The sequence below is a fragment of the Podarcis gaigeae genome (genome assembly GCF_964106915.1).
Source record: "Podarcis gaigeae genome assembly, chromosome: 5".
NCBI lineage: Eukaryota > Metazoa > Chordata > Lepidosauria > Squamata > Lacertidae > Podarcis > Podarcis gaigeae.
Window position 1 is genome coordinate 45,877,588 of NC_139681.1, and position 26,766 is coordinate 45,904,353.

A 26,766-nucleotide genomic window follows, 5' to 3' on the forward strand; every position below is an offset into this window, starting at 1 on the left:
TATAAACCAGCTGCAAACTGCTTTAAGATCCTAGTTCATTCTGAAGTTTTTAATTATTGCTTCTCCACTGGTTTGCCTGCTTACATGAAGGGAGGAGTAAAGGTGTTGTATGCACGGACAAAAGGATTATTAGGCAGAGAGATGATCATTCACTCTCCTGCTATGGTGTAGGGGTTAGAATGTTGGATTAGGACTGGGAAACCAAGGTTCAACTCTTTACTCAGCCATGAAGCTCTCAGCTTAAACCACCTAACAGGGGTGTTGAGAGGAAAATGTGTGTGTCTGTGTTTGGGGCAGGGGGAGGAAGGAGAATAGTTGATGCTGCTTTGTGCTGTTTGGAGGAAGAAAGTAATATAGATAACAAAACAGAATTAAATACATGTTCCCAGGATTGGTACTAACAACCTTAAATGGTATTACATATTTTGCTCCAATATGATTTAGGAAAAATAGACTTTATATCATATTTTTTAAAAAAATAAATCAGAAAGTGTGTGCTAAAATATGTGTATATAAGTTGCTTTCTAAAGAATAATCATGTTCATGATTTATTCTGTGATGCACACCCTTCTTTTGAAGAGGCAACATATCTAATTCAAAGCAGGAACAGAAAAAAAGTAGGTTTTTCAAATTACAGGTTTAATTAGTGTCGCAGTCAGGTGTTTTACTGAGAGACGAGAAACACGGCTACACAGTTGAAAATAAACGTTTTAAATGTGTTGTGAAATGCAATATACAAATGTGAAACTAGATGGCGAAAGTGAGCTATGCCAAATTCAATACATTTTTCAAAGCTTTTTTTTAAAAAGCATTTTCACAGCTTTTTTTATATGCGTGTAGATTCCACCTAAGTACACTTAAAATCCACTGCGGTAAATGTGAATTTGATCCTACCATTTAAACCTTTTTTTAAACCACGAGAGTAGGTGGCAGCTACTTTTCAAACAAAATTTGTCTGATCTTGATCCACCCAGAACTATACATAACCAGAGAAGGATGAAAGCTGAATTTGTGGGAGTTGCAGTTATTGCAAACAATTTTTGTAAGCAAAACACTAACTTAAAATATTGAGTCTTAGATCAATGCTATAATGGGAAACAAAGCAGTGATATTATCAGTGTTGTACAGTGCACAGCATTTTATGAGATGGGATGAAAAAGTTCAGGTTTCAAATCCATACCCATCTCTGCAGCTCAGTGACTGACCTTGGGCAATCTCTCAGCCAACTCACTCTCAGTTCTTTGTGAGGATAAAGAAATTTGGTGATGTGTTTTACATGCTATCAAGCAGTTCGTCCCGTTTGTGGTAGTAGCAAAACAACATTGAAGGGAAGAACCCACTTCTGCCACTAGTACCTGGTAATCTCCACCCCATGACTGAAACTCATTTTGCCCTGCTTCCTGGAAAAAGGTTTTTGAAGTGTTTCTGCAAATTCACCACCTGCAAAGGGGATGGTGATTTTGGGAGGGGCAAGAGGAAAGCAATGAGGAAGAGATGAGGGAATGGGCAGAATGAAACTATGGGGAAAGATTTCCAGGCTTGCGCACAGCAGCAAGGACCTGGATGGAATAGTAGGATGAATGCTGTGAAAAACAGAACGACTAGTGTCTGAGCAGAAAGAGTTATTGCGAGAAATGTTAAGAGAGAATCGGGAGCACTTCAATCATTCATTCTGCTCTGCTTCCATTGCTGCCTCCCTCCCATACAGTTCCGCTGTATTCTTTTACAGTCACTTCCTGGGATCTGTGAATGATTATAGGGTTTATTTCCACATTGGCATTGCTGCCTCATTCATTTCTTTCAGCGGCATTCCATGGCACTAATTCCATCATGTATCAAATTCGTATTGGACATTTGTAAAGCATCAGCTTCTTTCCTCTAAACCTGCAGAGAGAGAGGAATGGAAATGTGTGCAAATGAAATATATAAGGAAAGCAGGGGGTGATGGTGGTTAGGAAAGGAAGCTGAAAGTGCCTACTGGACCTGTGCTCAGCCCAGCCTGCAGAGAAACAGGGTTGGAGCTGAAAAACCAATGCAAAGTGTAGATATATGGAGCCAGGGCAATATGTGAGATGGTTGAGTACTTTTATCAATCACTTGATGTGCAAATTTAGGCAGGAGTCCTCACATTCTCTGTGAGCAAAATGGTAAGAGTTTTAAACTCTTTGCTGCAGCAATGAGTTTTTAAAAAGAAAATATGCTAGAATTTGTGAAATGCATTTTTATGCATACCATTGCAGAAATAGTTATAATGGAGCTGGGCCGCACAATTCCCCTTGTTCTCGCCTCCTATGTAGAGCGAACTAATTTTAGTCAGACTTGTGAATTGCATAAAGAGAAGCCTTAGGAGCCTTCAATGGAGCCAGCTGTTTCCATCAAGATTTCTGGGATGCTTTGAAAGTCTGCATCCCTACCCACTCTATCCTATGGCTATCGAGAAGTAGATTTATCTCTATATCTCAGTGCTGCATTATATCCATTACAACTCTCTTTAGGCATCTTTCAGAAGTGTGTTAAAGCATGGTGTGTGTGTGTGTGTGTGTGTGTGTGTGTGTGTGTGTGCCAGTGCCAGCCCCATCCCAGCATTCTGGTCCCATCCATTTCATCCCTGAACTTTCTGCATTGCAGAAAAAAATCTGAAGGGATCTTCTACCTGGATTCAAGTGAGTGTGCTTAGGATCCTTCTAGTGATCAGGAACTCTGCATTATCAGGGGTGATTCTAAGCATGTTTGGCTACCATACAAAGAATCGCCCTTCAGACCTTCCTACCCAACATGCAAAGGAACCAGCAGGAACAGAAACACTGTCCATGGGCTGCTATATGCAGCCTTGTACTCCAAGACTCTATATTTTCACACGCTTATGAAGAACACATAAAGAAGGCTCAGGATTCCTTGAATTCAACAGAAAAGATATTTTGGGCTTTTCCTGAAACAAGATCCCATAGATTGGGAGTAAGCCCCATTGAACTTAGTGGGACTTACTTTTGAGTGGACATGGTATAGGATTGCACTGTTGGCAAGGCTGAAGCATACGTTCTCTGATTAACCGTGATTTGCTTTGTTCTAAGGAGCAAAAGACTCAGACTGGTAGGTTACATCTTGAGCATGTGACACAATCGACTTTTATTGTGCTTTGCTTTCCACTGAACTGCTGCTTTTTGAAGAAATGTTAGACTGCTTTGTTTTGAGTGATCTCTAATTCCAGAGGTTAAGTTTGTGGTGTTCTGTTATGTGTATAGTTATTTGTTAATAGCTCTTGTTTGATAAACACTGTGGTTTTCAAATTATGGTCTGGTAGATCCTGAATTTCCTTGAAGGCGTATTGGAGTTATTTGTAATGCTTGAAATTCCCAAGGTGCCGGGCACATTTTGCAACTGGTGCAGGTCCAGTAGAATAGGTTATTTACTTCATTTGTATCCCAGCTTTTTCTCCAAGGAGTACATGGTTCACCCCTCTCCTCAGTTAATGCCAACAATGACCTTGCGTGATAGATTAAGAGGCTGTGATTGGCTCAAGGTCACCCAGTGAGCTTCATGACTGAATGGGGATTTGAACCGTGATCTCCCAGGACCTAGACTGACACTCTAACCACTACACCACACTGGCTGCCTAGAGTACTTCTGCTGTGGGGCTATATAATTTAAGTAGGTAGGTAGGTAAATAAATAAATAGGGAACAAAATGTCACTTAGAGAACGATCTAAAATATTTTCCTTGAAGCTTGAATTTGTTTTTATTCTGGATTGTTTTATTTGCTGTTTCAATGTGTTGTGAACTGCTTTGAGTCCCCCCCCCCATTAAAATATAAAGTGGTATAGAAATGAATCGAATAATAAAAATAAGAATAAGAAGAAATTCTACTGCAAAACGAAATGGCACCTAGACATTCCATTGTGACGACAATATCCTAGCTTTAAGGTCCCATTTGGAAATTAACTTATACACCTGAGTTTCTAACCCTGGTTCATTGGTGGTGGACATGCTTCCTTGAAAGAAGCTGCAGGGGAGTGTTGAGCAGGTATACTCTCAGCCGATGAGTGGCAAACAGTTGATAGGTGAGTTGCTGCTGTTTACTAGGAAAGAGAGGGAAGCAGTATCGATTGGGAGGATGTGAGTGCCCAGGGGTTCTTCAGCAGCAGTATTGGAAAGGGTTTTCAGAAGGTTTACAATTTCAGAACTGAGCCAAGAATTTGGGTAAGGCCCAAAGTTCAAAAGGTTAGACAGAAACATGGAGTGAATAGATGGCCTAATAAAAGCCTTGTGTTGTTTCACTTTCTAGGATCAGATGCTCTTCATAACAAGTACATCCACTTCTGTGCTTTTCTCAATCTTTCATGCTGTTACTGTGCTTTTCAAATTATAAAATGGAATTGATTTTCTTCAGAATGGAGACATCTTTTTTCTTATAAGGATTACATTTGCTTTGCTTTCAAACGGTAATCCCTGAAGCAGGAATTTAAAGCAACGCATGAAACCACATTTTATGGTATTTGCAGCTGGGAGTCACTGGGACAGAGACATATGTATTCATCAATAAGAAAGTGGTTTATAATCAAAAGATCCCATTGCACTGATGGCTCTGTAGCAAAGGACCTGAGCTGATAAACAGAGGTACACCCGTAAGACAGAAATACTTCCATCTAGTAGAAGATCTGAATTGGCCTTGAAGTGAAAGCCTATGCTGGGTGGGGATTTACACTCCTTGAAAAATCAGATTCATCATTTGGTAGTGTTGTAGGATGGTAAAACCTTTAAAAAAACAAACCCTCAAAAAACCCCACTGCCATGCTTTTAACATGTGCTACCTGCTGTGGCAACGCATGTATTTTTAAACCGACCCATTTGTTTTATGCTCCTCTCTTGCAGCTGTTTTTAATGATTTAAGTGGTGTATTTGTTTTTATCTCATTACTTTTTAATATGTTTTTGCATTTTTAATCTGGAAGCTGCATTGGGCACTGAAAGGTGGGGTAGAAATTTAATACAATAAAATAAAAGGCAAGGGGTCCATTACGTGACAAACTGGTTGGAAGCCATTGCACTTGATCACCCATATTTTAAATAAACATTTTGCAGATTTCACTTTTCCTACCACTAGGGTAGAGAAACAAGGAAAAAATAGCAAATGTTTCTGCTTGTTTGAATAGATATGACATGCAAAGGCAGCTTCAGGTGCTCTGAAAGTTATTTTCAAACTGCAAGTACAGAAGAGTAGCATCCAGGATGGTCTATGGATGCTCAGTGAAGTTAGTCTGTAAGGCCATAGTTTGGCATGTTGCTTGGTCTTGATGAAGGAGATTTAGTTAGCACAGGGATGTCTATCTTTCTAACTAATTCCTATGCATGTTTCTATGGAAATAAGTCAAACTGGGACTTATTTTCTAGTTAACCTATTATTGCAGCCTTAGCACAGCCTTAGCCATTAAAAATAAATAAATGACATACAAGAAAGTGGCAGGAATTTTCAATTTCCTTTACACACAGTTAAAATTAGTAAACTAATGCTTTATTAAATACTGCTGAAAATAGTTGATGCAGTTTAGAGCACTCATCTTGGGTGTATCTTGGGTTGATTCTAAGGGTTGTGGTTGTGCGTTGTGTCTAAGATAAGGAGTTGGTTGCTCTTGAATGACAAATGGCACCTACAACAAAATACTAGAATGTGAAATACCCTCTTTTCAGGATTCAAGCCACTAACCGCAGCTTCCCCCAATGTTCTGTGGCCACTTAGCTTACTGAGACCTTAATAAGATTTGTTAGGGTCTCTCTGTTTGGGGCTTTTTTCTAAGGATGTTTCACACTTCTGCAAACCTTGCTGTTCTCTCAGGCCTACTGATTCCTTTGTTTAGTATATGGATCTCAGCCAGCGTACCAGATGGAGCTGGTAGACAGCTGCCCTGGACACAGAGTTAACCTGTGCTTCCATGGACAGCTGTGAATCCAAAATGACTCCTAGGCTGTGCACCTTAAATTCAGGACCAGGGAGTCCCCCACACCTGCCCACCTCCTATCCCCCAGAAACAGTACTTCTGTCTTGTTGGGATTCAACCTCAATCCTAGTCTTTTACATCTGTTCAGATGCAAATTCAGATAGAGGGTGACAGGGAAGAAGAAGAAGAAGAAGAAGAAGAAGAAGAAGAAGAAGAAGAAGAGGAGTAGTTTGGTTTTGATATCCCGCTTTTAGTCTCAAAGCGGCTAACATTCTCCTTTCCCTTCCTCCCCCACAACAAACACTCTGTGAGGTGAGTGGGGCTGAGAGACTTTTTGTTTTTCAATATGGGGACAAAGTAATATGGAATCACTCAATTAATGAATTGTTAAAGAGGGCTAATCATCAAGAAACTCTGCTACTAAATCAACAGCTCTAACTAAAACGAGTGTAATTTGGAGAAATGGCAGTTCTCGGATGAACTTTATTTGTTGAGTAAAGATAACATCTGAATGGATTTTCAGGTTTTGCTTCCAAAATATGCACTAAGTTTTAAGTTTTCTCATGTCCTGGAAACTTGACAAAGCCGGGCATCTTCCAGAAGCAGTGTAAGACATTTCAGTCCAAACTTTTGGTGGTTCAGAATAGAGAGGCAGAGCCAGAGAATTCAGGAATGGCTGTATTACCCCCCCCCCCCATGGGATGGGGCTGGCCATACCTTTGGTTGAACTAAAACAAAAAACAAACAAAAAGTGTTCCTTTTTCTGTTCTTTGCACTGCACAACCTAAGATACCTTGTACCCCACTGCATTTCCTGCACAACTGTCAAATGCACCGAACAAGCATTTCTTCACAAATAATTCGCCTGCACGCTGCATTTAGATCATTGCATATGACAGCAGCACACTTAGGTGATTTCTTTTGTTGCCTGGCAGTTCAGCAACACATGTGATAGTGCAGGCATGGGTTGCATGCCAATTCCGACTTTTCAGTAAGGATCTTGTGACAGGTGAAGCAGCCTTCAGATCTGCTCTCCTCAGGCAAAGATAACGAAACCTCTTTCAGGATTTTGACATTGCAATCGGTGAGTGGAAGTGCTTGAAAAGAGGAAGGGAGGCGGCGGCGGCGGCGGCAGCAGCAGCTTAGGTTAGGCGGCGTGTATATCTCCTCGCACACGCGCTGGGAAGAGGTATATGGCGCTGGGAACTCTGGATTGGCCCAGGCTCTCAGCATCTCATCTCCGTAGGGAGAAACGTGCCTTTGCTTTTCTTCCTCAGAGCCTGGTCTTCGGCGCCTCGAGTAAGGGTCCAAGCTAGCCTCTCCTCTCCTTCCCACCGCGGCGGCGCTGTGGCGAGGGTGCCACCCTTGGGTTGGGCAGCTGCGGCTGCTGCTCCGAAGAGCGCCAAGGAACTTTAATCAAACTTCTTTATTTTTAGCCTCGCGGAGACTCACTCGCTCCCCGTCCTCTGGGGACTCGAGAGCGGCGGCCGCGGGCTCGGAAAGTATCAGCTCGCAGCTTTGGGCTGGGCTCTCTCCGCCGCCGCCGCCGGTAACCTCCTGAAACGCCTTCATTCTTTCAGCCCGGAACGAGCGCGAGGGAAGCAGCCCCAGCCGCCGCCGCTTTCCCTGTAACAGCAGGCAATTAGCTTCGCGCCCGTTCGCTGAGGGAAGGCGGCAGGTCCGAGGCACCACGTCTCCCTCCTTCCCTCCCTCCCTCCCTCCCTCGGGCTCCGGCTCTCGCCCCGCCCCTCCTTCCCCTCAGCCGCTGCCCGGCGTGTGGTGCAGAGCGCGGCTTCGCGAGCGAACAAGCGGCTGGAGGCGCGACAGCACCGCCGCCAGCCGGAGCCGGGAGGCTTAGGCTGCGCTGCCTGCGAAGCGGAGCGAACTCCTCGACCCTCCTCCTCCTCCTCCTCCCCATCCCACCGTCCCCTCGTCAGGAAAGTGCGAGGAGAAGAAGAAAGGGGCGAACAAGAGCGAGGTAAGTGGAAGCGAGGCGGGGCGCGGGCGGCGAGAGATGCTGGCCGTGGAGGCTTGACGAGGCGACGCTGAGGGGAAAGAAGTTGAGGGGAAGGAGGCCGTGGCACGTGCCGCCCCCCCTCGTTTGGGACCCGCATTGGTGAGCGCGCGGCGCCGCCGGGGAAGCGCCCCAAGGTCAGCGGCGGCAGAGAGGGGGCAGCAGGCGAGACCTCCGGCGTCCGCGCGAACTGGGGCTCCACCCCGGCTCTCGTCTCCACTTTGTGGGAAGAAGTTGTGTGGAGCAAGTCGGGGAGGGGGGGTGCGCAGGAGGGGGCTCGGCCTCAATGCGCAGGCGTAGGAACGCCAGACCTGCCCGGGAAGGTGGCAGCGCGCGGTGCCCCTCTGGAGAGCCCAAGGGGCACGGAGGGAAGCGGAGCCAGGCACGGGCGACTGGGCGTGGGGAGGAGCCGCTGAAGACGCCCGGGGCGCCTTGGGAGTCGTCTCTGCACCCTCCTGGCAGGAGGCGCAGGCTGGCACAGGTGTAGCAACAAAAGGAAACTTGGCCCCTGCTTCTTTGGTTGTACTCTGCCCTCCTTCCTAGGAGCTGAAGGCACTTTGTAGGATCTTAGCCCCTATTTCTCTTCCTCCAGAGCCTTTTCCTATAGGCTGGCTTTTTGAGAGACTGGCTTGCCCAAAGTTACCCTGGGAGCGCAGGAATTTTAACCTGGGTGCCCTCTAACCACTATACCGCGCTGACAGTCAACAGGCTAAGGAGATGCAGTAGCTGAAATCCTCATAAATTAAGAGACGTTAGAATAACCGTGCACTTATCCAAACAGGGTTATTGGGGTGCTGTAAGGAACATGGATGAGTTATTTGGGCAGAACTCTGTCATAATGCACTGGTTCTTTCTGCCTTCCTTCTCCTGCCCGCTTAGTGCCACTGATAGTTGTACTCCTGACATCTGTTTAGCACCAGCCCTATCCAAGGCAGGCTATAGGGCTCTGATAAAGTGCTTTGGACTTCCAAGGTATATTAGACCAGTATGATAAGAAGGGACGGGAGCAAAGGCATAATGCATGCACATGGCAAGTTACCAGAAGCACAGTCCTGATTGGGATATTTGTCCTGACACTCACAAACGCTGAGTTGGCGTGCTGCAGGCTTGGCTGCTTGTAGGAGTTCTTTGTACAGGAGTGTGGTGTGGTCGATAGTATTTGTGTAAAATCCTTGGGAAGCATGTAGATTAGGCATTCTGTCAATGCAGGAGCATATATTTAAACAGGATCATATAAGCCCTCGCTGCTTCATAAACCTATATGACTATATTTTACTGCTATATATTAAAACAAGCATGAAACATACTGAAAGCATTTACTTCTTTTTATTGCCTTGAGGGTGTATAGAGGTACACACGTTTTTGGATGAAGTTTTGCTAAATCATTCTGGCTTTTGAATGAATGCCAGCTTTTATAAGCCCATCTGAAATAATAATCATTCTAACATATCGTTTGATCTGACAAGTGGTTCTATTATAAGGATATGGAAATATCTGTATGAACCCATTTATATATGAATGCATGTGTGTTTGAGTTGGTGAATGTGTCTATAAGTGGCCTTTATACATTAGTTTGTGGAGAGCTGTGTTTCTTCCCATACTGTAGTATCGTTCGGTTGCTTGATTAGACTGCTTGCCAAAAAGCTTTCTGCCATGACAATATCGGCCACAGCATCTGTAGAGAAGACAATTTGTGGATTCATCTGACACTGGTCAGCCATTGACTTGTGCTTTCTGCTAGTGGTAGTCAACCTGTTCAGTGACAACTTGGTGATGAACTTGAAATGCTTTTAACTTTCCCCTCATTTCCGTCTTCTCCTGTAAAGCAACACATGATAGCAATTTCCTGGGGGAAAAAGCATTGAAAAGTCAGAAAAGCAGGCACATTGCTTTGCATTTGGCATGTGAACCTTTAAAATCCTCTTTTAAGTAGAGTTTTAAAATTGCCCTTCTCACTGCTTCTTAAGTTATTGATAATAACAGTGAGGCGTGCAGTGCATTGTGTCTGTTTCTTAATACACACATCCATTAATTCAGCAGACGGGCTGTTCTACTCAGCATTTACACTCTGTGAAATGAAAGGGGTACTTGATTTTTTTTTTTAAAGAAAAAAATTGCCCTTTCAAAATGTTGTGTGTCTGAAGCAAGGCCTTAGAAGAGTTGCATAATAAGTAAGATAATGCAATTTTGTTGCCACCTCGCTGGGTTGCCTGTTGGGCTCAGCACTATAAAACTGAGAATTGCTGATTGGCTAATTACAGCATTTTTATGGTGATTTGTCAGGAAAGAATTGTGAAATAGCCTGTATCTCAAGTGCGGCTTGGCTGTTCTTCCTGCTGCCACCCTCATTTAACTCAAATCATGATAAATATGTCTTCCAGAAAAAGTGTTTATGGGGATAAAACTAGTAAATGTATTCTGATAATAATGAAATATTCACATCAAACTGATGAACTTAATAGTTGTCTGTTGCTGCTGAAACTGGCTTAAGAGTTCATTAACAAGTTCTTATGTACAGTGGTATCTCTACTTATGAACTTAATTCATTCCAGAGGTCCGTTCTTAACCTGAAACTGTTCTTAACTAGAGGCGTGCTTTCGCTAATGGGGCCTCTTGCTGCCACTGCGCCACCGGCACACAATTTCTGTTCTCATCCTGGGGCAAAGTTCTCAACTTGAGGTAACTTTTCCAGGTTAGCAGAGTTTGTAACCTGAAGCATTTGTAACCTGAGGCGTTTGTAACTCGAGGTACCACTGTAACACAAAAACTTTAAGCATCTAATCACCATTAAATTTAAGCATTGCTATATTGGTGATAAATGTTTTCATTTTACTATTATGATACTTTATTCTGTAGACATCTGACCCTTTAGATCATAATTATTGGTAGGCTTGAAAGACAAATACTGGTATCTTTAGCAAAGTCATTCTTGAAGTCTTCACATGAAGAATACTGTCACTTATTTCATTCCATAAACTATGGCTTCAATACTTCTTCCAACAATTTCAGATCTTATGTCAGTGAATATCCATTCTGAATTTATATAGCAGTGAGTTATCTTCATTATGTGAAGCATATCTAAGATATATATCTCTTGTTTCTGACATATAAAGCCATTGGCAACTTGTAAATCTGGGCTAATCAAAGAATGACTCAATTTTGCACATTACTGGTTAGCAATGATTTTTCATGAAGAGTAAATATTTTGGAGAGATGACAGAATAAGATGTGCTTGTTTATTCATTTCATTGAACAACATTAGTCTTCTGCTTACCGTAATTACGGAGGGGAATTCCTGAAATCACCAGTCACTATAATTACCAGTTTTCATTAAATGTGCTGAATATAATTGCTCAAAACTGGCTGTCTTATGATATCTTAAAAGTTTCAGTCCTACTCTCTGCCACTATCTTACTTTCTCCTACAATTGGGCACTGAGTCAAAATAGTCATTTGGCTTGTTACAAGCCAAGAGAAGAAAATTAATTTACATGCTGAAAAGAATGCTTTGCTTATATAAAGGTCACTGAACACAACAGTATTTATTGTGCTTGGACCCTGAGGGTATCCTGAAAACCATTCCAGTGTTTATAAATATACTCAACATGGAGCCAAAGCCTAATTTCTGAAGTCAGTAATTGTACAGTTTGGAACAGGAATTTCAGGCTGGATGTGTGGATAAATGTGCCCCCCACAATCCTTTCTGTCCAGCCTTTGTGACTCCTAGGCCATGCCCCTCTCTCCAGCCTGTCATGCATCCTTGAAATGGTGATGTCTCTTCCTTGTCTGGATGGAAGCTGGAGGTGTGTGGGTGTAGGAACCGCTGACTTTTGCATGACTGGAATGTAGCCATGTTCAAAGATAAGAATCACATCTGTTGCTCTCGCCACTTTTGGTTCTGGCCACCTTCACTTTTGCCTTTGGACCTAACCACCAATGACATGTGGCTCCAGAAAGGTTACCCATGAGAAAACGTGGTCCCAAGGCTGATAAAGGTTCTCCAGCCCTTGTTTAGAAAAAGATACAAAATTTAACATCGAAACCAACTTTTATTTACCTTAACTGAAATAAGAATATGGTTAAAACTTTGAATTTGCATTATAAAATGCTTCCAAATCCAATATGAAATCCTGTAACAGGTTTTGTTATCTTTTCCCAACAAGAAGTGACTTAAGGCTAGCAAGTGAGCAAATTAAGATATTTCAGCTACAATATTTCAAATATTTCTTAACAGTCAAAGAAAAATATGAAACTGTGTAACTCAAAAGCATTATAAATAAAGCCTACATTTTAAATATACCTCTTACTTGATAGAAATATGCATTTACAAATAGTTTTGGTTAACTTGACTAATTCTCTTCTGCATGTACTGCTTTTGTTGACATTGGCTTTTGATACAATTGATATATTGATAACTTTGCATTTAGTTTTTTGTTGGGGAAGACAAGAAAGTAACAGAAAATGTGAAAACACTGTTAAAATAATATTCAACATTAGGGTAATAGTAGTTTTGAGAAACAAAATATTGATAGTAGTTTCTGCATTTCAGAGAGCATTTTCCATGTCTACCAATATGTTGATGACATAAAACGGATTAAAATATAAGTAATTGAACTGAGGACAGGAGATCCTGATGAAAACTGCTTATCATCAGGTTGGTGGGGAACAGTGACCTATTCAGTCTTGCCTGTGTTCCACTTGAAATGTGTATTTTGTGAGAGAATATGCTCAAAATACACATTTAAATGTAATTTTTCATGCTGGCCAAAGAAAAGCTCTCAGATTAATGTGAAAATGGGGTCAGAGAGGATTTGTGGATGAACACATACAAAAGTGACATGAACTGGAAATAGCTTGATCCATCCACCTCTATTTTCAACACTCAGAAAATACTATATAATTGCTAAGTGGTGTTATAATTATAGAATGACCAGTAGTTCCAGCTGATGAAAAAACCTGCTTGTTTTGAGGATAATAGGTCTCAGTTGGCAACCATCATCATCAAATTCCAAAGCAGCAGTTGTGACCAAACACCAGGGATTGATTTTTTTTTGGGGGGGGGCGAGAATTATTTTGAATAATAATTTACTAACTTCATGATTGCAGTGTGCTTTATTGAGGTGATAATGATGCCCTGGTACCTTTTGGCTGAGCAGATGCTATTCCACAGAATGTTCATATACATTCTGTCTGCTGAGGGAAGTTGTCTGTGACTTCAGGTTTGGCTGAGGAAACCTTAGTTCAAACCCAAAGGACAGGTTGATTTGTCAAGGCAGGTAGACTGAGTACTAGGAAGCTCAAAAGGAAGAGGTTTTGGAAGAAAGGGAAGGTAGTGGCTGGGAGAAAAAGGGAGTGGTGGCTGGAGGATAGAAGTTCAGCAGGCACTGAAATGAAAAATAAGAGCTAGAAGGAAAATATATTACAGTGGTACCTCGGGTTACAGACACTTCAGGTTACAGACGCTTCAGGTTACAGACTCGCAGCAGTGGGAGGCCCCATTAGCTAAAGTGGTGTCTCAGGTTAAGAACAGTTTCAGGTTAAGAATGGACCTCCGGAACGAATTAAGTTCTTAGCCTGAGGTACCACTGTACTACTACTACTACTACTTACTACTACTATATTTAATTAATTATTTTCTTATCCATCCTCCAACATGTGCTCAGGTGAGAACTTTTTAAACAATGCAGTATTAAAACCTAGAGGTTACCAGAGCATAGGCAACAGACATTAGGCTATCCCTGTTCAGATAGAAGTGTAGCTGGGCCGCCAGCCAAGGTGAATGAAAGGCACTCTACACCATTGAGGTCGTCTGAGCCTCGAGAGACAGTGATGGTTCCAGAAGAAACGCCAAGCTATGTACCTACTCCTTCAGAGGGAGTGTAACCCCATCGGGAGCCTTCCACCTCCTGGTCATTCATTCTAGGGAACCACTCACTAACATTGCTTCAGTCTAGATTGTGCTTCAGTTTATTGGCTCTCATTGTGTCCATTACCAAGGCAATACATTGGTTCAGCACTCACAATTAGGTCCCCACTTCTCCTTCTCTCTCTCTCTCTCTCTCTCTCTCTCCCTCTCCCTCTCCCTCTCCCTCTCCCTCTCCCTCTCCCTCTCCCTCTCCTTGTTAATATCTTCCCCTGTCTCCATAAATCTTTCCCTCCATTTCTGTTGCTGGGGGGACAGATCACTCCAGTGGACAACCCTTTACTGGTTCCATTGGGAACCATACTGGGAACCATTGACTTTAGTTTTAGGAGAAAATGTACTGAAGACATCATTTTGATGAAGACTGAATTTGCACCTCACGTCTGTGACCTTGGGAAGTGTCAGGAACACCGCCTTCCTCCTCGTAAGTGCCCTTAGTTGCATCTCCTTGTGCTTTATCTGAAAAGAGTGACTCCCATTGATTTATGGGCAAGAAAATAATGTTAGATTGGCATACGGACAATTAGTTTGCTATTTTTATATATGTTTAGCTGCATATGTCTAGGTATAATTAGAATCCATCCAGTGAAAACCTACTTATATATTCAGACTAATGACATAATCTCTCTTGCATCCGTGCAGAAGCTGTGCATGTTTAGCTCTTACAATTACCCTCCCTTCACCCTAAGGTCCCAGGGCTGATTACAACCTTGAAACAAAGTTTTAAAACACCTTGCAATCTGAAAAATAATGTGACCTAAAGTGTCAGAAGCCAGGGTAAAGAGGTGCATTTTAGGTATTTACCGGAAACTGTATAATGAAGATGTGGGGAGGGTGTGCCACAACTCATATGTACATATATCTGATGTGGATCTCCCTCCTTCCTACCTGCCCTGAGCTTGGTTGGCTGTCACTATGCAGGGTCACAGTGGATTATTCTCAGTGCTTCACAGATAACTTTGTACCCTTCACATCCAACCATCAAGCAGCTAAGTTCTATTCAAATTCCCAATACATGTTGGCTGTTGGGTTGCTGAATATGGGGGATAGGAGTACCACATGTGCACTGGCAGGGTGTGCTTCATTGCCCTTGGCGAAGCAGCACACAGCTTCAGAATGGCAATAGTAAGGTGAAGGATGATGCTGTCAGGTTGTCAGCTAATTCATAGCATTGTTGTGTTTACAGAAAGGTTGCTGATTCTAATCTGCCCTTTGTGTTCCAAGTGCAAGTGATCCTTGAGAAAGTAAATCTGTTAACCTTAATGCAACAAATATTTTTCTTGGCAGTCCCATAAAAACAGTTTTTCCACATTGCATTTATTAAAGGATGCTTTCTTTGGAAAAAAATAATTTTTAAAAATAATAATGCAATGGAAATCATAATTATTTAGATTCCTTGAATATCATCATTACTGAAACATGAAGAATATCCATTTAATTGCTTGGGCTTTAGTACAGCAAACACATTTGATTTCCTTGTATCTCCTGTAATAAATTATAGTACAACATTTCATTCAAACACTACAGGGAATGCTGCTTTGCCCTGCTAACTATGATTCATGATATGGTGTTCAAAATTAATTTTATTTATCTCTCATGATAAACGGAAGCACTTTATAAATGAGTTTTCAGTCTTAGCTTTTTCTTGATTCAAGTCATCTACTCCTACTCTACATTTACTTCTAACTTAACTGAAACTTCTCACTTCTTACCTTCCTTAGTGCTAACTTTTCTGTTGTTGTGTATTCAAGGCATAATTAATTTTGGATAAAGGAAGTAGGTGCGCTTCTCCTAGCAGTCATGAGAGTCAATTGGGTCTACTTCTGATGTTCCTTAATCAAGTTAGTTTTAATGCCATACTTGGTTGGTAACTCAAGGTTGATTAGCTGTTGGTTGGAACTGTTATAAAACCAGTGTGGTTTTTTTCCTAGGTGCTTGTAAGCATATATCATAGAATCATAGACTCATAGAGTTTATTTTTTCAAAATGTTTAAGTTGAGAGAGTTGCTTCAAACAAAGCCTAGGGATGAATCATTCTGAAAAAAAGTGATATCAGTCTAATCTGCAGATTATTTTCTATTTCCCATCTTTCTCCTTGATCTTGGTTCAACCTGTTCTGTTAAAATACACATTTTTAATAGTTAAAATGGTAGGTTTGTGTACAAACATTTTGTATTGCATGTAGAGAAACATTTGTCCCTGTAATAACTATTTTCATCAGCCTTGACTCCTGAAAAATTATTGGCGTATACAGCAGTATTGGTGAATAGTCCTTTACTGTATGAACCCTGTTTTAAATTAAGAAAATCTTACTTAATTAAGTGGATATTTTGTCTTGAATAGGCCTTTCCTTGTACAATAGGAATACTCTGAAGATAACCAGCTACTTAGTTTTGGTGTGAACTTCTAAGGTGCTATAAAACATAACCTCAAGATTAAAGGTCCAGTCATGGCTGATTCTGGGGTTGCGGCGCTCATCTCACTTTATTGGCCGAGGGAGCCGGTGTACAGCTTCCGGGTCATGTGGCCAGCATGACTAAGCTGCTTCTGGCGAACCATGGAAATGCTGTTTACCTTCTTGCCGGAGCGGTACCTATTTATCTACTTGCACTATGATGTGCTTTCAAACTGCTACGTTGGCAGGAGCAAGGACCGAGCAACGGGAGCTTACCCCGCCGCGGGGATTCGAACCGCCGACCTTCTGATCGGCAAGTCCTAGGCTCTGTGGTTTAACCCACAGCACCACCCGCACCCCTAACCTCAAGATTACTGTAATGTTATTTCATTACTTGAAGTTGCCTAGAAAATGGGTTGTAAGGGTCATTTAGTCCAACACCTGCTATTCAGAATCTTTTGACCAACATGGGGCTCCATCCTTGAGATTAGGATGGGCTTAGTGTTCAAAATGTTGAATGATGTGACAAAGATTATGAGGCTCATAAGCAGTCCTATTGAATTTCTGCTTGGTAAGTACAAAAAATTACCAGTAGGTGCCAAGAAGGCCTCTCTTGTTTTTTTTTGTGTGTGTCATTTTCCAGAGCTGTTATTGCTCTTGGTGCTATTCAGGTTTCCCCCCAAGTTTAATTGAGTTGTTTCTGTAGTTGCACTGTGTCATGGTCTGTGAAGGGCATCTTGTGTCATCTTATGACTGCCTGCATTGTTTGCTTTGGTGTGTGTAAGGATCTGGTAGTTGAAGAACCTTTCTTAACAATAATATGCAATCACATAAAAACAGGCAAAAAGGAACGATTTTTGCTGGGAGTGATGGGAAAAGCTCTAACTAACTGACTAATTATATGAGCTTACAAAGCAGCCTTCTAGCATTCAGAAGACACATGGAAGTTCATTAATTACATTCCTGTTTTGACATGTTATTGATCATGGTGTGTGAGACACACACTTAATATAACCAGGACACAGGCTGTATTAGTTGCACAGACTTGCTCAATGTTTTGGTTTAGTGCCAGCAGATTAGGTTTGTGCCTTTTTTTTGCCACTCACATAGCTATTATGTGAAGGCAAACTTGCGCCAGATGGTAAATGTTATTTCCTGTGAGGTTAAGGGTGGGATCCATGATGCTATTATCATGGACATTAAGAGGAAAAGACAAATGTATACTGCACTTTCCGGGGATTACTTTTAAGAAACACATCCTGAAAATTATTGGCAGATCTCTCCCATCCCCTTCCATTCCTGAAATGCTGTGAAAAATTGTGACTCTTTTAAGAAGAATGAGTTCTTGAGAAGACACACCAATTCTATTGGCCATAGTTTTAGAGAATTAACTAGGAAAGGTAAAATGAATGGATGAAAATGGCTAAAAAGTAAACGTATGGTGTGTGCCTGTAATGCTAACATCTCACTTGCTACATATGTGTTCTGCTTTCAAAGGGTAGAGAAGCACTCACACCACTGCAGTAGGCAAGCATTTGATTTAACAAAGGTGCTGCCTTGTCCCCATCCCTGCTCTCTGCATACTAGAAATCATAATCACATAAGTTGCTTATTTTCTTCGAAATACTTATATAATTCATCCAAGTTTCTAGTGTGGTTCACAAAAAAATGTGATAAAATACAAAACTGAATTACAATAAAATAAATAACAACACAATAAACTAATACAGTTAAAAGCCTTGGGGAATACAAAGGACTTTGCCTGGTGCTGAGAGGTAAGCATGTTGCAGCCAGTCAGGTCTCCCTGGGGAGGGTGTTCAGATTGAGTAGATTCAATCTGTGGTCAACCAGTAGCCTTGCCTTGAATGGCAAGGATACCTTGAGCAGAACTACAATACATGGACAGTTTCGAATGGGAGCAGATGTCACGTCAGGTACTTGTGTCCTAAGCCATATGTGGTGTTAAAGATAAACATCACCACTTCGACTCATGCTCAGTAATGGAGTGTAAGACAATGAAGTTCCCTCAATATCCTTATATTGTTTAATCCCTATGCTGCACTGAACTTTGTAGCACTGCATTTGTGTGGAATTGTATTGAGTAGTGTCTGTTCTTTTCTTGCTTAAAATAGAATTTCCCCCTCCCCAACTAGATTACTGGCTGGTGTGCCCTTGAAGTCTTCCTTGACATATTGTCAGAATTTAAGTTTTAAAAGTTGTAGATTCCTAACTTGACAAAGAAAACAGAACCATTTCCTGTACAAGGAAAAATGAATAGTTCAGTTAAATTGGGGCAGCCATTCCACTACTGAGGAGATTATCCAGATTATGATCTTCTATCACATTTGCAGTGAACATGAACTGTTTCTCTTTCTAACTTTGTATAGTTACAAAGCATGCATGGCAGTTCTTTCCTTTATGCTGTGAAAAAAGATGTCATCAGTTTCTGTTAAGTCTTCTAGATTTGATAACAACAGTAGCTGGAATCTGCAATTTCTTTTTACCAGTTTTTGACAATAAACTATGTTGGTTCGAAATGTGATAGTTTTTGCATTGAGTCGCTGACTTTTATCTACCCTGTAATGTGTGCTTTTTGGACATTGGCGTTTCATGATCGTGCAATTCCACTCCTCCTTCCTCTGTTTTTCCTACCGTGGGGAATGTGTGTTTTGACCAAACAAGAAAAAAAACAAAACAAATCTGGTTCAACCATTAAATTTAAAATAGATTCAGGAGCTGATATCACAGTTATTTCAGATAAGGCCTACACAGGGTTCAAGGATCCAAGACATGCATACAGCAGAAACCATTTTACATAGTTCTGGATAATTCACCACAATACTTCTTGTAAGGCTTTATGCAATACATTCCCCATCTGTTCAAATAGTTTCAGTATTATACACACACACACACACACACATATAGAAGGCCACAAAACACAGAGTATATCAGGTTGAAGAAATGAGTCAGAATAAATCAGGCTAGCAGTAAAGAGTTCACATTAGTGAATCCACTGTCACACTTGACAGTTTTCACTTGCAGGTGTTTCCCTCCCCCCTTTCCAAAACTATATTGGCTTTTAAACTGTTTCAGTGAATTGCTAGATGTGTGATGTGTAATCAAGTAACATGAGCTTCAGGTGACTCAGAGATGCATAAAAATATACAAACCAAAGTGCATTTTGTAAGGCTATTTTAAATACATATATTGACAGTAATCTGCAAGGAAGTCTTCAAACATTTTGGATAACAAATTCTGAAAATATGCCTAAGAAAGGTATGGCTGTTTTAGTGCAAAGTAAAGCATCTTGGCATGCATATATAAATCAAAGTTTCCTTCCACAATGGTGCTATCACCACATACCCCAAAAGCATATGGTACAGCAGTGGCAGATCTTGGGGTCTCAAATTTCAGCAGCACCCTGTGCAATGCCAAAATCCAGCACCCCCACCTCTCATTCTGCCTCTCACCTTCCAGTCTATATAATAGTTGTGGTGCCCCTGTGATGCCCTCGAAGCTCTAGGCCCAGTGCGACTAAATCGGTCATGCTCCCCTCAGTCTGCCTATGGGTACAGACCTGCTCCCACAGTACCACATCTCCAGCAATTATCTAAGGTTGGTTCAGAGTTGATGAAGTGATGAGGCTTCCAATTGATTTTTTAATTCAACCCCCCCCACCCGGTTTCACATGACTTTTAAGACCCAGCAACGAAACCTTTATATCTGATGCAGAGAGTGTAAGGGAGTATGGGCTGGCATTTTGATGATAGCGATATATCATTACTGTGAAAAACGTTTGAGCACGAGCCAAACCAAGTCCACAATAAACTGCCATGTGGAAGCATCCAGAAGACAGCTTTCTGTATCCTATACACAGACAAAGATACTAATCAGGATCACTTGTAGCTTAGGTCTGTAGTCCCATGCTATAGAACAAAGTGGGATAAAAAGATAAAGTGGACGGAGTGAAAGAAACAACAGAGGGTGAAAAAGAAAAAAAGTGGAGAGTTATTTTTTGATGCGTAGGAGTATGCAGCTGTAAGTCCAGTAAGAAGTCCACCGCAGTAACTAAAATACATATTGTGCAGTTACAATGTTTAACTTCAGAAGCCAGATATGGTGTTAGCTTTCAATGTAGTCTGATAGATGGCATAATTCACTTTTCGCTACAGAGCTTAGCAGTAACACTTAAAATGCCACTTTTCTGCTTCATCTCAGTCCATATGTCTTTTGTTTCCCCAGTCATCAGAGATGGACATTTTCCATAACAGAATTTACAGCTGCTGTTGTTTCCCAGGTACTATTTAGTTAAGTAGTTGTAGGACGGCTTAGTCATGCTGGCCACATGACCCGGAAGCTGTACGCTGGCTCCCTTGGCCAATAAAGCGAGATGAGCGCTGCAACCCCAGAGTCAGCCACGAATGGACCTTTACCTTTACCTGTAGGATGTGGGTACAAACTATTGTGGGATTCCTACTTGGCAGGGGGGTGGGGAGTTCTCCATCTGTGCTATGGCCAGCTTTTGATTACACAGACCTAAAGTCTGTGTGCAGATAATGTGTGATGAATTTATAGACGTACTATGTGTCTCAGAAACATCATGGATTCATTGGCAGCTGATAAGGTGGGGGCAGTAAACACCAGTGACCAATATCAGGCAGAGACTGAATGGCAAGAGAGCTTGGACCCTTTCTGATGAGCATCTGTTGGAGGAAGGAAATGTCTTTTGCAGGATGACACAAGAGCACAGCTGGTGAATAGCCAGCAGCACCCTGAAATTGTATGGTCCAATGGTCTTGGGGACCTGTGGCCGTTCAAATGTTGTTGGACTTCAACTCCCATCAGTGCCAGCCAGCATGGCTGAAGGCGCATGACTATGAGAGTTGTAATCCAGCAACAACCTCATCCTTGGAGTATAGGGTGCTGCCTAAATTGCCACCAGCCTTGGTTCCCCTAAGGTTATTGGCAAATTCATAGGGCTCCTTCCCCCTCTTATAGCCACTCAGAGGTTGTGGCTGTTTACCATTTTCTGCCCTACCTCATGGGCTGCCACTGCAAGAGTAAAGTGCTTGTCTTTATCAGCAAGGTAGTGAAAGCATAAGAGCAGTGTGTTGTAACTGTTCTTTTAGGTTTCTTGATATTTTATGAGTAGCTTTTAGCTGAATGTCACTGCAATTCAGTTTTGTTAAATCAAATTTAAGTAATTTTATGATTGAAGCATTTTCCGTGAATGTCTCCTCCACAGCCACTCACTAACAATTATCCAACACAGTTTTAGCACATCAAAATGTTCTCACTAAATAATATATAATTTTTGGATGGCACAAGCTACAATTTGGAGATATCTCATTCTGGCACTATACAATGAAATGTATAAAAAGCTTCTGCCAGGATTTAATAGTTACTTAATAGTAGCCTTTTAAGTGGGCACAATAATTTCCTAGTCTTTCAGGCTTTTATCCTCCAGCACTGGAACATTGGGTTGTAAATTGCAAAAGCATTCCAGAATCTGTTCTAAAATATTTTGTGTTCATTTGTATACTCATCCCTGAGGAGGTTTTTTCTCGTTTAATTCGATCCCCTTTATTTTAAAGTTATTAGGGGTGGGGGTGGGAGATAAATGTAAGATAAAGACAGAGCGCACCATTGTCTGCATCAGCTGGAAGTACCACAATAATGTTGTGCTTCTGTTACACAGTTGCAATTATCAAGATGATTTTTAGTTAATGAACAGTTATACCTTTAAAAAAGATATTTGCATATATGTTAGGATGTAGAATCATTTCACAATATCTACACAATTTAGAGTGGTAGAATTGTGCACTTTCCAACTGAATCAAGATTTCTTACACATTAGGAATATAGGAAGTTGCCTTCTACCAGGTCAGATTATTTGTACATCTGATTCAGTGCTGTCCCCTTGACAAGCAGCAGTTCTCCAGGGTCTCTGGCCAGGGATATTTCCCATCATTTGAAGAAGAGTTTGGATTTGATATCCCACTATATCACTACCCTAAGGAGTCTCAAAGTGGCTAACAGTCTCCTTTCCCTTCCTCCTCCACAACAAACACTCTGTGAGGTGAGTGAGGCTGAGAGACTTCAGAGAGTGTGACTGGCCCAAGGTCACCCAGCAGCTGCATGTGGAGGAGCGGGGACGCGAACCCTGTTCAGCAGATTATGAGTCCACTGCTCTTAACCACTGCACCACACTGGCAGTTCTCTGATCCTTTTAAGCAGAAATGCCAAGTATTGATCTGCATGCAAAGCACATGTGACTCCATTAAGCTATGGTCCCTTGTCCTGTTGTATCTTGAAAGAGCAATAAAAATATAGCCACAACACATAATATATGTGGAATTAGTAACAAGTCAGTACAGTATTACTTAAAGCATTTAAAGGTAGCAGAATGTAGGTAAAACCCTAGTCGTACTGAAATCCAGTGTGTGCTACCAAAGGAAATAGGGATGTGTATATTCGAAGGACACAGAGACTTTGCACATCATTAGCCATTATTACAGAGGGTGTAGCCATAGAGTCTGAAATTTGTTCAAAGCCAGAAATTGGGAATCCATGAGCATGGCATGTTTAGAAAGTTGGCAATGCTTGGGTGTACCAATTTTGGGTGTACCGTATTGTTCATACAATACACAGTTTAGTGCTCTGTCTTTTTCAGAATCTGGAAAAGCAAATCTTTTTTTCAATATCTGGTTCTAGAGCTCATGACTACACATTTAAAGGCCATTTATTTTAAACAAACATAAAAGTGGCCTAAGTGTAGGTCTAGTCCAAGATAACTGCACTTAGTTTCCATTTGAAGCAATGAGATTTAAGATGATGCTAATTTGCCCCATTGATTTTATTGGGACCTAAGTTCAACTAACTCCCTTTGAACCCAACTTTAGATAAGAAAGCTAGCCATCTGGCCTGGTTCTGACTAACACTTAGAGCAACAACCAGTTGTCATTGGACTCCAGCTCCCGTCAGCCCCAGTTAGCATGGGCATTGGTTAGGGATATTGAGAGATGGAGTTGGGCAACACGTGGAGGGCATTAAAGTGGCTGTCCTTGAGCTATAGTACAGGAACAACCATGGATAAAACTATTTGGTTACATGCCACACCAGTGTTGCTCTGTAGAAAATGTCAGCAAAAAGGCTTAGCCCAGGTGGGTCCAAAACATGCAATTTTTTGGTGTTCCCATATGACTTATTTATTTTGGTAAGGGTACATTTAGATATGTAATTTCCACCTGTAGCCTTAAACTGGAGGTGGCCAATGTGGTGTCCTCCAGATGATATGTACTACAACTCTCATCTTCTGTGACTATTGGTCATGCAGGTTGGAGCTGTTGGGAGTTGTAGTCCAAATTACATGGAGGGTACCTTATTAGCTATCTCTGCCTTAAAGAGTATAGGCCAGGAAATGTTTCACCTCTTGATTTGCATTAATTTACACATGATAATCTGTAGAACAGCCTGCTATCATCATCATCATAATCATCATCACTTTTATTACTACCATCACCACCAACTGAGTTCATGACTGAGGTAAGATATGACTCACAAATCTTCTCATATCTTCGTGTCTATAACATTAGGCTGCACTTACTTTTAGTTTTTGCTGCACTTTTATTTAGGACTAGTTGTGATTTTACACCTAGTATGGTTCTAGTTAACATCAGCAGTGAGCAAAGGAAATAACTGTTGTTTTTGTGTTTAATCAGAAGTGGAAAGATTGTTCCCTCTTTCAGGAATGAGGAACATTCATTACTGAATGGATATTCCATGAGGCCGGCTGTTAATTTGCATATTTTGGTTCCATGTGGTTTTGCACAATTTGCATATTGATGCAAAGCAGGAGATGGAGAACATGTTGTACCATGTTCTTGTTCTAATTCAAAAAAGTGAAAAATGTGAGTCTGTTGTTTGAGAATCTTCATATGGGTTTAGAGATCATGCATTTATTTGAACTTTTAAATTTTTTCAGACCTTTTAGTGTTTCTCCTGTTTTATTCCAAAACTTACCTCTGTTACTCTTGATGTACGTCCCAAAGGTCATCAGTTGTTCAGTATCTAGTGGCAAACCTCTTGCATCTCCTTCCACGAGGATGATATTTGTAGAGCTTTTATTAACATTTAGATATTTATTATATTATTTTAAGCTTGAAGCTGCCGTATTTTAAGTAAGTTTGAATAGCTAAGACCTCTCTCCCTCTTCTGGTTGAACTGTTTAAAGACAACTTTGCTGTTTTAGCTATATAATATAATAATTTCTATACTAATTCCAAATTGAGTCTTCCTGTGCTTATGTAGTTATAACTGCATTAATTATGGACAGGCGAGGCAGACCAGAAGACTAGGGGTAAGTTTGAGATACTCACAAGTAAATAAGAATTGCAGGAAAAATTCCCAATATGCAAGAGAGACCTGGTCTGAATAGAGACATTGGATTCTTATCTCATTATACATGATAAAGCTATTTTTAGCCATCTCACCCCTTGCTTTTTCCTGAAAGACCAATTGCAGTTGTTAACAGTCGTCAACAGTCGTCAACAGTTGTCAGCGTTTACCACAACTATCAGCCAATCACCCATTCCCACCACCCTTCTGAGTAATACTCCTCCCCACCCTCTCACTCTATATAAGGGTCTGATGACTTATGTTTCAGTGTATCTGAAGAAGTGTGCATGCGCACGAAAGGTCATACCTATAACAAAGTTGGTCTCTAAGGTGCTACTGGAAGGAATTTTTTTATCCCAAAAAGCAAATTACTCAAAAAAGCCCCATGATAGCTCAATGGAATGGAAGGTTGAGAGAAGAAGAGGGGTGGGTGGAAACTGACATCTTGGTGGGAGGGAAGAAACGCTGAAACTGCTAGAGCAGGAGAACAGGGACATTCTGAGTACCATCTCATTCTGGATAAATAGCTTCCAGGTTCACATCAAGAAGCTGTTTTTATTGTTCCCCAGAAGTGAAAAAGGGAGCTGACATAAATATAGTTAAATAATTTAATGTATTTGGGAGCGTAAGTACGTTCATCTCACCTTACGCTCTCCCTTCCACATACAAAAGCCCCCAAAGAAACCCAAAATGGGGGTGGGAAGCCACACACATGTTCAAATGGAGATCACGCCCTCAGAACAGTCCAGTGAGGACCGAGCATGGTCTGTGAGCATGGAATGCTGGCTGCTTGACTGCAGGGGAACAAAAATATGAGAAAGTAAGGGATGGAATGGAGTGGCTTGAAACCTGAACAGAAGCACTCAACATTTCAGCATTTTGTTGCAGGGTTCCACTTTTAATTGCTTAGTGTGTAAAAATATACTTGACTTTGGTGCCAGTTTTGGTAGAGGTATGTGATTTGAAGAGAACTAGCATGCCCATATGAAAAAAACAGTAGCAAAGATGTATATGTTCCCAAAATATTCACATTTTGCTCACAAAATGTTGTGCTAGTGGTGTCAGCATGAAAATTGCAGCTGCTGTGTATGTAGGAGTTCTCAGAAAAGATAATAGTGTTCTGAAAACATGAAATTGGTATTAGATTAATTAAATTCCTAAACTCAATGTTCTAATCAGGATTATTGTTGCATATCTTCAGTTGATTTTAATTGGAGTTGCATGACTGAGATCCAGTTTGTAATATGTTCAAAAAATTAACTTACAGAAATTGTATTCAAAGAGTAAATGCTATTCCCATTTAAGTCCATACATTCTATTTAGTTAGCATTTTAAATAATAATTTAAATCATAAAAGGTTAATTTAATTAACCTTTACACATAAACATGTTAAGCTCACCTGCTTACATTATTCCATATTATGCCCACATTCACTTTGCCACATTCATCTTCAGTAGGGCTTTGGGGGTACTCAAGAGCAGGTCAAATTCCAGGGTGTGGTCTGAAGGCACATGAGATGGCCACCTTGCTGAAGCTAAGCGAGTCTGCATATGTGTCCACCTGGAATCCACATGTATACTGCTTTGGGCTCTATCGCAGTAGAAAGGTGGGATAAATTTAGGGGATGAAATGAGAGGCAGCTCAGGGAGCTACAGGGGCAATGAATACTTAGTGACATTCACTTCCATGCTTCCTTTAGCAGGGAGCCTTTACTCTGTATCTCAGGGACTTTCATAAATAGTACACAAAAGGAATCCTTCTATTGCCAGAATGGCTAATCTGGATCCAACTCATTGTTTTGCACAAGGTGCTATATTTTCAGAATATTAAAAATCACATTTATGTCTGGAATCAGGAACGGAAGTATTAGTCATGTTTCCCTATGGTGCCAGGATTATTGAGGTGGTATTTCTTGTTCTAATCCTTCGCCTTCACCAGCAGTTAGAGAACTGGGCCAAAACAAACAAGATGAATTTTAACAGGGAGAAATGTAAAGTATTGCACTTGGGCAAAAAAAATGAGAGGCACAAATACAAGATGGGTGACACCTGGCTTGAGAGCAGTACATGTGAAAAGGATCTAGGAGTCTTGGTTGACCACAAACTTG

General features: G+C 41.2%; 1 protein-coding gene and 1 long non-coding RNA gene across 4 annotated transcripts in view; both read left to right on the top strand.

The window, feature by feature from the left end:
• LOC310845806 overlaps positions 1 to 4,365 on the top strand; it is a 198,322-nt gene extending 193,957 nt beyond the window's left edge. Inside the window, exon 6 of the long non-coding RNA XR_014564949.1 lies at positions 4,283 to 4,365. This is a non-coding gene — a long non-coding RNA (uncharacterized lncRNA). The remainder of the gene's footprint in view (positions 1 to 4,282) is intronic.
• Positions 4,366 to 6,952: 2,587 nt separating this feature from the next.
• Positions 6,953 to 26,766, top strand: part of CHST15 (carbohydrate sulfotransferase 15) — a 72,241-nt gene continuing 52,427 nt past the window's right edge. For 2 of the 3 annotated variants that reach the window (XR_014564933.1, XM_083741404.1), the window contains exon 1: positions 6,953 to 7,909. The gene's annotated coding sequence lies outside the window, so the exon portion shown is untranslated. Of the gene's footprint in view, positions 7,910 to 8,248; positions 8,427 to 26,766 lie in introns of those variants that run through there. The other variant, XM_083741405.1, reaches the window with a different exon arrangement.